Source organism: Felis catus, chromosome A2 (genome assembly GCF_018350175.1).
Source record: "Felis catus isolate Fca126 chromosome A2, F.catus_Fca126_mat1.0, whole genome shotgun sequence".
In the NCBI taxonomy this organism is placed as follows: Eukaryota; Metazoa; Chordata; class Mammalia; order Carnivora; family Felidae; genus Felis; species Felis catus.
In genome coordinates, this window is record NC_058369.1 from 65,230,495 (window position 1) to 65,245,565 (window position 15,071).

Sequence of the window (15,071 nt, forward strand, 5' to 3'; positions counted from 1 at the left end):
ATCATTTTCGTAAATTTTACTATAAACCCCATTCAAGAATTCAATGCTGGGGATAAAACTAACAGCTCTGCAGCAATATTCTGAATGCAAATTCTGATAAAGTGCAATGCTAAAGAAAACGAAGCTCATGAAGTTTACAAAGTAGAACTGTCCTTGGAATTGGTCACGGAGCATGAATAATTAATACGTACAAGTACGTACGTTAGTTAATACGTTAGTACATACAATACTAACAAGTTATGAGAGTCTACCAACCAAAAGAGAAAGTGGTTGTTGAGATTTATACATCCTTAGAATATTCATTCACTATGATTGTAAGTGAACTATGAACTTGTGACCACATCGATTTAAACAGGAAAGAAGAAACCTCGGGCAGGACAGTGCTTTTTCCCTTTGGTGCCACCATTACTCAGATTGAGAAAATGATTGAAGGTGAAGGAATGGCTGTAAATCAGTTTGTCAACAAGTGTTGTCAATTTGGGTGATATTGCGTTCGAGAGCAGGTGGCAATCTGTAACCAAAACGATCCCACAGTGGAGTGCTAGAGATCTGTAGCCTTTTGTGTTTCAATAGATGGAATTATTGGAAACAAAGCTTCAAGCAAAGTGAAGACCAATCCAGTTACTTTGGATTGAGGAAAGCAAAGGAAGACGGGACAATTGCATTACAAGAGTCCAAACAATAGACTGGACTTTATGTTGAACATCTACAGCTATGTTGTGTATTGCCTAGCTAGGTAGAAGCGATATTGCCATAGAGCTCTTATTTTTATTTTGGATACATTCACATTCTCTACCAGAACAGAGTTGAAAGGGAGACGTTTCACAACCCGAACCATCTCAGAACAGTCAGAGGAATCAGGAGAAGATGGCCTCCCTGGATCATGTCTGGAGAGTGGCTAGCATCGTGCCAGCTTCAGAGACTGGAGGGAAAGCTAGCCCTTCAGAGGTTCTCATTCTATTCCCAGCTTGCTCAGCAGCTGGTGATGAGAAGATACCGCAACAATGATCAAGCCCTGAGCAGGAAAGCCCCCTCCAACCATCTTTGATACTATCTCTGCCTCTTTCTTGAAAGCATCATGGACGCCCTCAGACCTCTGGTGAAACACAAGATCATGAAAAGAGGACCATGAAGTTCATCCGACACTGGTCAGACAGATACGTCAAAATTAAGCGTCACCAGAAACCCAGGGGCACTGACGATAAGGTGCGCAGGGGATTCAAGGGCCAGATCCTGATGCCCAACGCTGGTCCTGGTGTGGCTTCCAGAAGTTCCTGGTCCACAACGTCAAGGAGCTTGAAGAGCTGCTGACAAAAGTGCAACTAATCTTATGTGCTGACACTGCTCCCAATGTCTCTTCTAAGAACGGCAGATCCATTGTGGGAATGGTGGTAAAATTGCAGTAAAACCATTCATTTAAAATGGATAGAGGTGAAAAAATAATAATAATGCCTAAGAAAGTATGTAGGCTTGCATACATCCCATTTTAATGCAAAAATACTAGAATATTCTCCACTTAGCAGAATTTACTCTGAACTACCAGAGATTTTCCTCAATTAAAATATGTTCTGAAGAGCGACATCAATTAAAAGTGTCACCTCACACCTGTCAGAATGGCTAAAAGCAACAACACAAGAAGCCACAGGTGTTGGCAAGGATGGGGAGGAAAAGGAACCCTCGTGCAATGTTGGCGGGAATGCAAACTGGGTGCAGCCACCGTGGAAAACGGTATGGAGCTTCCTCAAAAAGTTAAAAATAGATCTACCCTATGATCCAGGAATTGCACTACTAGGTATTTACCCAAAGAATACAAAACAACTACTTTAAAGGGATACATCTACCCCAATGTTTATAGCAACATTATCAACAATAGCCAAATTATGAAAACAGCCCCAAAGTCCATCCACTGAAGAATGGATAAAGACAATGTGGTGTGTGTGTGTGTGTGTGTGTGTGTGTGTGTGTGTGTATTATACATATAAAATATAGAGTGAAATATTACTGAGCCATAAAAAAGAGTGAAATCTTGCTATTTGCAACCACATGAATGGAGGTAAAGAACATAATGCTAAATGAAATAAGTCAGTCAGAGAAAGACAAATACCATATGATTTCACTCCTATGCGGAATTTAAGAAACAAAAGAAATGAGCATCAGGGAGAAAAAGAGAGAATCAAACCAGGAACCAGACTCTTAACTATAGAGAACAAAGTGATGGTCACCAGAGGGGACAGTGGATAGGGGAGGTGGGTGAAAAAGGTGATGGGGATTGAGGAGAGCACTTGTCCTAATGAGTACAGGATATTGTACGCAAATGCTGAGTCACTATATTGTACACCTGAAACTAATATCATACTGTCTGTTAACTAACTGAAATTTAAATAAAAACTTGGAAAAAAATATGTGTAGGAAGCAAGCTGTTAAGATGAACATTTTAGAACGTTTAGGAACAAATGGAACAAGTTTCAACAACATTGACATTAGTAAAACGTCACAGACTGCTTTTAGCCTGCACCGTCTCTTATTATATTTGACTTGGTTGGCTTATGAATTTGGATTTGGGTCACATCTACCATACTTTGAACAGATAATTGTTCCAGACTTCACACACACACACAAAAGGGCCCAATTCATTTTATGAAGTTAGTGTCTTCTCAGTTCTTAAACCAAATGAGATTCGTGCAAATGAGCAAACATTTCTAGATCTATTTAACTTGTGAATATAGATGCAAACATTGTAAATCAAATATAGGCAACTAAATTCGATGGTGTGTTTAGAAATATCTTATGAATATTTAAATAAGTGGAGAAAAATTAACCTGGAGAGAGAACTGAACTTCATCAGTCTGATGAAGAATATAACAAAAGGTTTTAGTAAACACTTACGTGATGAAGGAAATGTAGACACATTCCATTTAAGTTGGCAATGAAAAACAATATTCACGGTCACCACTTCGTTTAACCTAGTGTTGGTGAAGGATCAGAAGAGAAGACAGAAAACCATACTTGTGTGCACATGACATGATCACGTATGCAGGAAAAACATCAGAATCACCAGATAAGCTATCGAAACCAAGAGCGTTCAGCCACTTTGGTTTATTCAAGCTTAGTCTACAAAATTCCACAACATTTCTACACAATAGCAAAAGTCCATCACATGGACCATCAGTTGCCATTATTCTTGGTAGTTGTTCTATAAAGTCACCACGAGTACTGGGTTAGCAAATACTGAACCATTGCTTAGAGGGGAAATACAAGGTTAAGTTCCAGCGAGCCTCTGGTTACATTTTCATTAATCAATCAATTCATAGCCTTGTTTTATGTGTGTTTCTGTTTAAGGACATCTTTTTTAATTTTTTTTTTGAGAGAGAAAGAGACTGCTTGAGCCAGGGAGGGGGAGAGAGAGAGAGAGAGAGAGAGAGAGAGAGAGAATCCCAAGCAGACTCCACATTCAGCACAGAGCCCAACGTGGGGCTCAATCCCACAAACCGTGAGATCGTGACCTGAGCCAAAATCAAGAGTCGGACGCTTAACCGACCGAGCTGCCCAGGCGCCCCTAAAGACTCTTATTTAATATATACTGTTGATTCACTGGCATCAAACTCACGGCCAACAGCGTTATAATTCGGTCACTGATGCCTGAACAGAGCTTTTCTGACTGGCACACATGTTTTTGCACAAAGCAAATTACAGCCTTCTTGCATGAAATCTAGACAGCACGTTAGCACTATATTTGGGGGCATTTTAAACAGCAAAATCACCCACAAAAATGTGAAAAAAAAGGTCACAAAATAGACCACAAGGAGCTCTTGTACTCGTTTCCAGTAGGAGAGCTGAGAGAAGAAGGTGGGGGTGCTCTGTGTAACCTCAGCCAGAAAGACGAGTGAGGACCATTCAAATCCCTTGCCGCTCTGTGCGCGTCTGTGAGTGGAGAAGGGTTCTGTGAGTATTGGTCTGGAGTTAGAGATAAGCTTAGCAAAGTGGTGAACTACAAGTGCGGAATCTGTGAATAATAAGGATCAACTGTGTGTGCGCATAGAAAACAGAAAACAGGACTACAAAACTAGCGAAAACATCGAAGTGGTTAGAAAACAGTGAAGACATCTACAGAGAAAATACTGAACTCTAATACAAGACACAGAAAATGATCCGAATAAATAAATCTTCCACATAAACCCCATAAAGGCATGTCTGTACATACACAAAATAATAGAGAATAAAAGAAAGCCAGATCAATGGAGCAGAAGAGGTTCCGAGGAAAATTGGTGTGTATATGGTCAATAAAAGTGACACACTGGATGAATGTGGAATTTTTTGGAAGACAGCTTTGGAAGATAACTAATGACATAGAGAAAAATTAAGGAGCTCCGTACGATGAGGGCTTTAGATCAGTTCTATCCAATAGAAACATAATGTGGGATATATACGCAATTTACAATTTTCTAGTTGCCACTTTAAAAAAGTAACAGGTGTAGTACCTTTGATGATATACTTTATTTAACCCATTATGTCCCAAATATTCTCGTTCCAACATGTAATCAATCTTTAGAAAATTATTGAATATTTTACCACTTTTTTCTTTCTAAGTCTTCAAAGTGTAGTGTATTTGGCATTTAGAATACGTTTTAATTCAACCTCTAAATTTCACTGCAAATAGTTTTATCTAGTCAGATTTTAGAAAATTTACAGTTAAAAAAGTCGATTCATATGACCAAGATGTTCCCAACATAATTTTTCAACAATTGAATTTCTCATGGAAAAAAAATTGTTTTAATGCAACACTTGTATCCACTTTGATAAAACTGCCTCACTTATTTTAGAAGGATTGATCTTAGGGGTGCCTGGGTGGCTCTGACGGTTAAGCTTCTGACTCTTGATCTCAGCTCAGGTCATGAACTCGCGGTTCATGGGTTCGAGCCCGGAGTCCGGCTCTGCACTGATAGCACGGAGCCTGCTTGAAATTCTCTCTCTCCCTCTCTCCCTGCCTCTCTCTCTTTCAGAATAAATAAATAAACTTAAAAAAAAAAGGATTGGTTTTACTTTGAAGCAAGCATATCAGTATCACTACTGTCTTTCCAAATGAAGTAAGTTCACTAACTCATCTATCAATGCAGCATCATTAAAATAGAATCAAACGGAGTATTGCATAATTTGAAAAGCAACTGTGTATGCATCAGTATCCACAAAGCATACTTCAAATTGTTCATGTGATTGTTGCAGCCAATTTCAATTATGCAGTAGAGAGCAACTAAAATCTGTATACAGTGATGCATGCTGGAAAACACATAAGATTGCTATTGTTAATTCGTATTATGGAAAAAGTCCTTTTTTACTGAAATTCTCATTCCTTTCTAGCTAAGTCACGAAAACACCTTTCTTCTTTTTGGAGGTATAGATTTCAGTCGCTCAGAGGTAGTGTGATATCAGTAAGAAAATGTGTATGACATCGCCGGTCTTTGACTATTGAATATTTGGCAAATGTCACTTGTGTTTCAAGAAATCTTGAACTGTAGTTAACAATGAAGAAAATCTTCACAAACACTCCCACCATTCAACCAACAAGCATTGGCAAATAACAAAGATTATTAATTGATTCATTTGCCTTTATATACTGAAAGATACTAATATGTTTATGATACTTTAAATTTTCTTCCTTCCTTCCTTTCTCTCTTTCTTTCTTTCTTTCTCTCTCTCTCTTTCTTTCTTTCTTTCTTTCTTTCTTTCTTTCTTTAAGTAGGCTTCCTGCCCAACATGGAGCCCAACATGGGGCTTGAACTCACAACCCTGAGATCAAGACCTGAGCTGAGATCAAGAGTCAGACACTAAACTGACTCAGCCACCCAGGTGCCCCTATTTGTGATTCTTTGAGTAAAAGTATGAAAGCTTCAGAACATTGAGCAAAAGATTGTTTCAATATTTATCATACTGTAGAATGAAGCAAATAAGGGAATTATCAGTCTCTTACCTTAATATATAGTGAATCTGGGGATGCCTGGGTGGCTCAGTCGGTTAAGCATCTGACTTCACCTCAGGTCATGATCTTACAGCTCATGGGTTCGAGCCCCGAGTCAGGCTCTGTGCTGATAGCTGGGATCCCGGAGCCTGCTTCGGATTTTGTGTCTCCCTCTATCTGCCCCTCACCCACTCTCACTCTATCTCTTCTTCAAAAATAGATAAACATAAAAAAATTTAATACCTAATGAATCTGGATTTTTTCACCTAGTGTAGCTGGAGCACTGTCTGTCTTAATAGGAGCTCGAATTTTTCATGTGTGTCTGAAATTATTCTTTGAAAAATGTAAAGTGTTCAAAAAATGTCAATGGTATCTCTGGCACAAGTCAAAGTTTTAGATGGTGAATTCACAAAATGTCTACGTTCATGTGGAAGTCCTTGGAGAAAGAAATAACAAAGGAATGAGTCGAATAACATTTCGTATTAGGTGAGTCACCTAAAGCTAAAACATGTGCTTACAGTTTTTCAAAATGTTGAATCAACTGATCGTTGATGTGCTTAGAAAAGTATTGCATCCTATGGGTTGTTTGGTGGCTTAACCGAAGATCTGACACTTTTTTGTCTTTCCCTTGTAACTTTCGGACAACTTAGTCATTCCTGTAGCTTCATCATTTCTTTTACCATATTACTGTCTAAAACTTCTTTTTTTTTTTTTCTGCTCAAGAATTTAAGCTATTCTAAGTCCAGTCTATCAAAAGTTGCTGGTCATTTACTTCTGATTTCAGGTGATTAATTCTTGCCAATTATTTTTTGATTGATGAAAGGAAACACCTTATCAAATTCACTATGTATTTACTAAAAATATACTTTAAGGGCACCTGGGTGGCTCAGTCGGTTGAGCATCTGGCTTTGGCTCAGGTCATGATCTCACAGCTCGTGGGTTTGAGCCCCGCATTGGGCTCTGTGCTGACAGCTCAGAGCCTGGAGCCTGCTTCGGATTCTGTGTCTCCCTCTGTCTCTCTCTCTGCCCCTCCCCCACTGGCACTCACTCTCTTTCTCTCTCTCTCTCTCTCTCTCTCTCTCTCTTTCTCTCAAAAATAAACATTAAAAAAAAAAATATATATATATATATATATATATATATATATATCCACGTTATGTTTAAAATGTACTTTTTTCCCCTTGGCTAGAACAATTTATAATCACCATTTATCATAAACTTTGTGACACTTCTGTGTCATTTTTTTTTTATGGTTCCAATTGTAGTACGCTCCTCTGAACTTCCACTGGTTACTGCAACAGGAGTGCGGCTTCATTTTTTTTTTTTTTTGATGTTTATTTCTTTATTTTGAGAGAGAGAGTGTACGAGGGAGGAGCAGAGAGAGAGGGAGAGAGAATCCCAAGCAGGCTCTGCATGGTCAGCACAGAGCCCTCCCTACGTGGGGCTTGATCCCACAAACTGTAAGATCCTGACCTGAACTGAAACCAAGAGTTGGACGCTCGACCGACTGAGCCTGGCAGGTGCCCCAGTAGTATGGCTTCATTTTAAATGCCAAAATCTGGCCACACTTATTTGTAGACTAGAATAATACACTAAAAACATTAATTAATGATAATTTTAAAATATGGATCAATAATTGTAATTTGTACAATATCGCTCTAACTCTTGCTGTCTTTATAACATATTTAAAGAAACACGCTTCAGTGTTTCATCAGTGCATAGAAAAATCATTTGAACTAAATCAGTTGATGGACATCATATAGATCAGTCATACATTTATGTGTAATAATGGAAGTGACACGTTTGCCCAACCTACACACCGCAATAGAACAATATTCTACATTGTGCAATAGTTAAATGTATGCCTGTCAAAACAGTAAGTTAAGGGGCGCCCGGGTGGCTGAGTCAGTTAAGCATCTGACTTTGGCTCAGGTCATGATCTCACGGTTCATGAGTTCGAGCCCCGCGTTGGGCTCTGTGCTGACAGCTCGGAGCCTGGAGCCTGCTTCGGATTCTGTGTCTTCTTCTCTCTCTCTGCTCCTTCCCTGCTTGTGCTCTCTCTCAAAAATAAATAAACATTAAAAAAAGCCAATAAGTTGAACATTATGGAAAATATTTTATTCTGCTTCAGTTTTTATTTCAGTTACTTAAAACCAAACAAATTGAAAATTCATTTCCTCAGATGCCCTGGTCACCTTTCAAGTGTTGAAGAGCAACATCTAGCATGATTTTTCCATGAATTATAAATTTAAATGTGAAAGAGAAAACTATAAACTTAATTGAGGAAACTGTAGGGCCCCACACAATTTGTGATCTTGAAGAGTAACACAAATGTAAAACTTAAGTTAAAAAAAAAATAAAACACCTGTTATGAGATCATATTCAAATTAAGCATTTCTGGGGTGCCTGGGTAGCTTAGTCGGTTAAACATCCGACTTTGGCTCAGGTCGTGATCTGGTGGTTCACGGTTCGAGCCCCAAGCCGGGCTCTGTGCTGAGCGCTCAGAGTCTGGAGCCTGCTTCGGACTCTGTGTCTCCTCCTCTTTCTGCCCCTCCCTGGCTCGCGCTCTGTCTCCCTCTCAAAAATAAATAAACATTTAAAAACATGTAGGAAAGAATAAAATTCAGCATTTCTGTGCCATGACTAAAACCATGGACAAAGTTTAAAAGATAAAATTAGAAAGAAAGACGACGTCAAGCCTTAGTAGAAATTGGAGATGTGCAACGTCTCCTCCAGTGCTGGGAGAAGTAGATACTGATTTTCATCGCCATGGAGGGCAATCCAGCACCACTGATCAAGAATAGTCACTACAACCCAGTAGTCCGTGGGGCACATACCTGAGGGTGCTCTAGACAGTAGTCCCCACGGAGGCAGGGAGCTGGATGCCACAAGGAAATTTATCCAAGAAAAGCAGATAGGTGAAATGTGGTAGATGTCTGCCACGGAAGATTATTTCATGGCGGAACCCAGTTCAATGTACCTAGTGAAACACAGAGAAATTGTTGATTTATTTTTTACGTTTGTTTATTTATTTTTGAGAGAGAGCACGCTCACGCATGTGTGCACTAGTGGGGGAGGGGCAGAGAGAGAGAGAGCGCGAGCGAGTGAATCCCAAACAGGTTCTGCACGGTCAGTGCAATGCGCCCAGTTCACCAACTGTGAGATCATGACCTCAGCGGAAGTAGGATGCTGAACCCACTGAGCCACCCAGGCAGCCCTCACAGAGAAATCTTTTAAAGCAGTCCTTAGTGGGGGGGGGGGGGGAGAGGGTATTATAGAGATTACAGATTATATTATACCGTGTGGATAAATTAAAACTATATGCTCATGAGATACCAGTACACATTTTGAAAGGAAACTTCCAAACTAAATATTCAACACATCAGAATGATTGTTTGTAGGGCGAGAGCAGTGACAGTGAGGTAGACTAATGATTATAATGTGTCATAAAGGAGGGAGGGTGGTTAATTAAATCTTCTCTTTTTGAAGTCCAAGAAAATTGTTTTCAAATGTACTGGATTTCATTTCTGGCAGTATGACAGGATGTCCTGAGATATGTTTCCACCAAAACAAACAAACAAACAAAATTTAATGTAAAGTGTCTTTAAAAATATATTTTAATGTATTGCTCAGAAGCAAATAGGAAAATGGAAAAAGAGTCCAAGGATGTGAGCAATCACGAGCCTGGTCCCCTCACCCCCGCAAGTATCAGTGGAATCCTTGAAATGGAAGTTTTGGTTTGATGTCCACACATGGAGCAAAGAGATAAGTCGAATTCTTTCCCAGATGGGGGCACCAACCAGATGCCTACTTAAAGTCAAAAGCCAGAAAGATAAGGTAATTTAGAAGCAAACACAGGGGCAATACTATGTAGAAGGGGAAAAATTCATCACCCCTACCTGGCTTTCGTGTTCATTTTTTTTTTTTAATTTTTTTTTTTTCCAACGTTTATTTATTTTTGGGACAGAGAGAGACAGAGCATGAACGGGGGAGGGGCAGAGAGAGAGGGAGACACAGAATCGGAAACAGGCTCCAGGCTCTGAGCCGTCAGCCCAGAGCCCGACACGGGGCTCGAACTCACCGACCGCGAGATCGTGACCTGGCTGAAGTCGGACGCTCAACCAACTGCGCCACCCAGGCGCCCCTCGTGTTCATTTTTAACTCAAAGTCCAGATATCTCTATAGTTTGAAAAACCTCAAGGCAGGAATCCAAATGGCCCCAGGTTACTAATATGCATACTTTCCTGTAAGAAAAGATGAATAAATCATTTCCAGGAAACACAATTCCCACCTAGTGGGATTCGCAAAAAATTCCCACTGATAAATTTCAAAGGAGCATCATAAAACATGAATAACGTATCGTGAGTAAAAAGTAGTTGACAACAAAATGTGACCAGGAATATTGTAAAAAGGAAAGAAAACATTTTTATTTTTATTATTATTTTTTTAATGTTTATTCATTTTTGAGAGAGATAGAGTGTGAGCGGGGGAGGGGCAGAGACAGAGGGAGACACAGAATCCAAAGCAGGCTCCAGGCTCTGAGCTGTCAGCACAGAGCCCGCTGTGGGTCTCGCACCCACGAACTGCGAGATCATGACCTGAGCCAAAGTCGGACACTTAACCGACTGAGCCATCCAGGCGCCCCCTGAAAAATATTTTCAAGTACTAAGATTAAAAATACAATAAAACCACAATACAGTACAATGATAGCCAGCAGATTAGATAACAGCTGAAGACAGAATTATTTTCCCGATAATCACATTTGAAGAAATCATTGGTGCTGCCACACAGAAAGAAAACTTTATAAACTTTATAAATATAAAGATGTACTGAGGGACATGAAATATTAGATTGTAATGGTTTAACACACATCTGTTCAGAGTCTAGATGCAGAGAATACCTTAAGTGGAAATGGCTGAGAATCTTCTAGAACGGATTGTAAGACACCTCTCTTTGGATTTGGCCAGCCCAGGCAATGTCAAGCAAAATAAAATAAAGCTTATACTGAGATACAAAATGCTGTTTCAGAACACCAAAGATAAGGATCTGAAAACTAGAGAAAAGACAAATACCTAAAAATAAATGGCAATCCCACTGACAGCTGACGTAGCGACGTGGCAACAATTGAGACAAAAGCGGAAGATGGGAGAATGATATCACTGAGGTGCTGGCAAAAAGAAGTCAATGTGAAGTTGTATGTCTGGGGAAACTCCCTTTAAAGAACAAGAGAAAAATAGAGATTTTTCTCTGAGAAGAAAAAACTGATCTCTCAACACCCACCAAAGACAGTTCAACAGAATGGTCTTTGAAAAGAAGGAAAGTGAACTCTGATGGATAATGTGACCCGCAGGAAGAAATTACGGGCAAATGTATTGTTATATTTGAAGGGAAAATCTAAGCAACAATGAACTATTTGACAAAATAATAATATAACAGCAATATTTAATTTTAGGGACTCGATAAAAGCAGAGTTAATCTCAAATACTGAACCAAAAATCAAAAGCATATTAATCTTAGATCTTGGCATTGTTTAGGAGGAAGGAGGATGTATTGGTGAGCTTTCTTCATTATTCCTCTTAAAATTTCTAAGATGATCACTAAAAAATAGACCAAGTATGTGAGTTCTAAAAGAATCAGAGAAGAAAGAAGAAGAATGAGAAATTTGAAAATCCAATTGAACTGAGAGAGGACAAAAAAGGAAAAGACAAGAGGAGGGGGGGTATTAAAAGCACAAAATAGCAGTAGAAATACATCCAACTACTTTAAAATAAAAATAAAAGTAAATGTACTACTGTCACAGGTCAGGTTCCCCAAGAAGTAGATCTGAGATAGAGATTTGCATGCAGGAAATTCACTAGCAAATGCTCTCAGAATCAGCTCCTGGGGGGAATAGAATGAGAGAAATAGAATCAGGAACAAGTTATTTAGCTGTGCAAGTCACAACAAAAGCCTTAGCTAAAACCACAGGGGTCTTTGGGAGTGGGATGGCCCTCCAGAGATAGCACAATAGGGGCTTGGAGAGATGGGACTTTCATGGCCTTAGAGTGACCAGGCACTGGACGTGGGTTACCCTGAGAAGATGTGACCTTGGGCGAGGTGCCTTTCGGTAGCTGAAAGCAAATCTTGAAGAACAGAACTGAGTGCTGGAAGCCACTACCAAGCCCAGCAGCTTTGGGAAGGGTCCTTCCCTAAGAAAAGAAACTTGTCTATGCCCCAAGCAGTCAACACAACTAAGCATTCCATTAGCAGAATATATAATGACAAAGAATTCCAACTATATGATGTTTACAAAACACCTACCTGAAATGTAAAGACATCAGAAATAAAAGAGTGGAGGAAGAATGATGGGACAACACTGAAATGGTTGTAACCATATTAGAAGAATAAAAAAGAAAAGAAAATTGATCTAGAGATTAAATAGGAAAGAAAAAATGATTGATAAGATCAAAGTGAGTCAATAAAACTCAATTCACCTGGAAGATATAACAGCTAAACCTATATGCATCTAACACCATGGATTCAACTCTACAAAGTTCAAACCTGACATACATGCAAGGAGAAAATGTCAAGTCGATCTTCATAATGGTAGCATATTTGTAACACAACTCAATTTTATTGATAGATCAGGCCAAAATATTCGTGAACATTTAGGATATTTCAGTCACATAAGTAACAATGTGACCTTAGCACATGAACCATTGTGTCCAAGAACTGAAGAACACATCTTTTTTGGCTCCATGAAGGAAACTTTGCAAAAAGTACCTAAATACTAAGGGCAGAGAGCAATTCTTAATAAATGCTGACATCAGCGCAGTTTATAACAAAAAGATAACTGAGATGCATGTAATTTATGACATTTAAACCACAATTCCAAATAACTTCTCTATTAAAGAGTCAACGATTTGGGGGATATCACTAAAATTTTTAACTGAACTTTATTAATTAAAATGTTACCTAACAAAACACATAGGCATTTCATACCCATTAGGACGGGTACTATTAGAAAAAAAGAAAAGAAGAAAGAACAGGTTTTGGTGAGGTTTGGAGAAATCAGAACCTTGTATACTATTAGAGAAAATTAAAATGGTCTACAGCCTCTGTGGAAAACAGTATGGTAGCTCTTCAGAAAAGTAAAAATACATTTACTGCATGATCCAGCAACTCTACTTCTGGGTCGATGCTGAAAAGAATTGACACAGGGTCTCAAAGAGATATTTGTACCCCCATATTCATAACACTACCCACAATGGCTAAAACATGGAAGCAACCTAAGGGTCTATCAGAGGATGAGTGGCTAAGCAAAATGTTGTATATACATACGATGGAAGATTATTCGGCCTTAAGAAGGGCATTCTAACACCTGCTCCAACACAGATGAACCTTGAGGCCATGATGCTGAGGAAAATAAACCAACGAAAAAAACACAGACTGTAGGATTCCACTTCAGGAAGTTATATAGGGTAGTCAAGATCATAGAGGAGGCATGGTGGTTCCCAGGGACTGGCGGGGACAGAAGAATGGAAGGTTAGTGTTTCACGGGAACAGAATCTTAGTTTTGCAAGATGAAGAAACTCCGGGGATGGAGAGTGGTGATGGCTGCGCAAAAATATGAATGTACTTAATCCCAGCGAACTGTGCACATAGAATTGTTAAGACTGCAAATTTTACGTTATGTGTATTTTACCACAATAAAAAATTTGGAAAGAAAACCACATAGCATGCACCTAAAATGATACGTAATAGGAAATGTATAGACTTCAAAGCTGAGGAAAAAATGAAATAACCATCTTATTTCAGTTGGGGAAATAACAGTGGAATCAACACAAAGAAAGTAGGCAGAAAAAAAATTATGATAAAAACAGAAGTCATGAAACAGAAAACTAAGGAAGGATGGATGAGACCAACACAGCAGATTCTTTAAATTCTTGCATATTTAAGAAATCTTTAGTGACATTTCTCACATTTACGGAAGAGAATGCACAGAAGTAACTTAAAAAAATTTTTTTAATCTTTATATTTTTGGGAAAGAGAGACAGAGAGACAGAGACAGAACACGAGCAGGGGAAGGGCAGAGAGAGAGAGAGAGAGACAGAATCCGAGGCAGGCTCCAGGCTCTAAGCTGTTAGCACAGAGCCTGACAGAGGGCTCAAACCCATGAACCATGAGATCATGACCTGAAGCAAAGTTGAACGCCCAACCGACTGAGCCACCCAGGTGCCCCCAAAAGCAACTTTTGAAAAAGAAAAGGAACCCAACCATAGATGCCACAAATAATGAAAAGAAAGTGGTAAGTACAACTTGGTTCCAATATAATACATAAACCAAAAGATAACGGACCCATTTCTAGAAAAATATAACTTCACCAAATTACTCGAGGATCTTAAAAAAAATGAAATAGTCCCATAATCATTAAATAAACAGAATCAGTGACCTAAAATATATTTTTTAAAAGAACACATCTGGGACGCCTGGGTGGCTCAGTCGGTTTAGTGTCCAACTTCGGCTCAGGTCATGATCTCACAGTTCATGGGTTCGAGCCCTGCATCAGTCTCTGTGCTGACAGCTCGGAGCCTGGAGCCTGCTTCGGATTATGTGTCTCCTCTCTCTCTCCTCCTCCCCCACTTGTGCTCTGCCTCTCTCTCTCTCTCTCTCTCTTTCTCAAAAATAAATAAAAATTAAAAAAAAAAAGAAAGAACACATCCTACTTGATAATTGTGCCAGTGAACTTCAGCTGACATTGAAAGAACAAATAATTCTAGTCTCACACCATCTCTTTTAGAATATGGAAAAAAGCATATTGCTCAACTGAGATGATGGAGCTAACTTCCCCTAAATATCAAAACCAGACAACACAGAAAATGGAAAAGAAAAATCCAGGCCAATCTCGCTCATCTCTACAGATTCAATAATTCTAAAAATAGAGAGAGACAGAGACAGAGAGTCAGAGAGAAAACCAAATCTAACAGTGCATAAAATGTTAATGTTATGCCTAAGTAGAATCGGATCTTGGGAATATAAGGCTTGGCATCAGAAGACTCATTGGTGGGGGGAAAAACATTAATAGATAAATGGGAAAAAATAAGAACAATAAAATTCAATATTCAGAAAAACGGGGCTT

General features: G+C 39.1%; 1 non-coding gene across 1 annotated transcript; it reads left to right on the forward strand.

The window, feature by feature from the left end:
- Positions 1-869: 869 nt before the first annotated feature.
- LOC111559644 lies at positions 870-1,007 on the forward strand. Its single transcript, XR_002740768.1, has one exon. It is a non-coding gene; the product is annotated as a small nucleolar RNA SNORA7 (small nucleolar RNA).
- Positions 1,008-15,071: the final 14,064 nt, after the last annotated feature.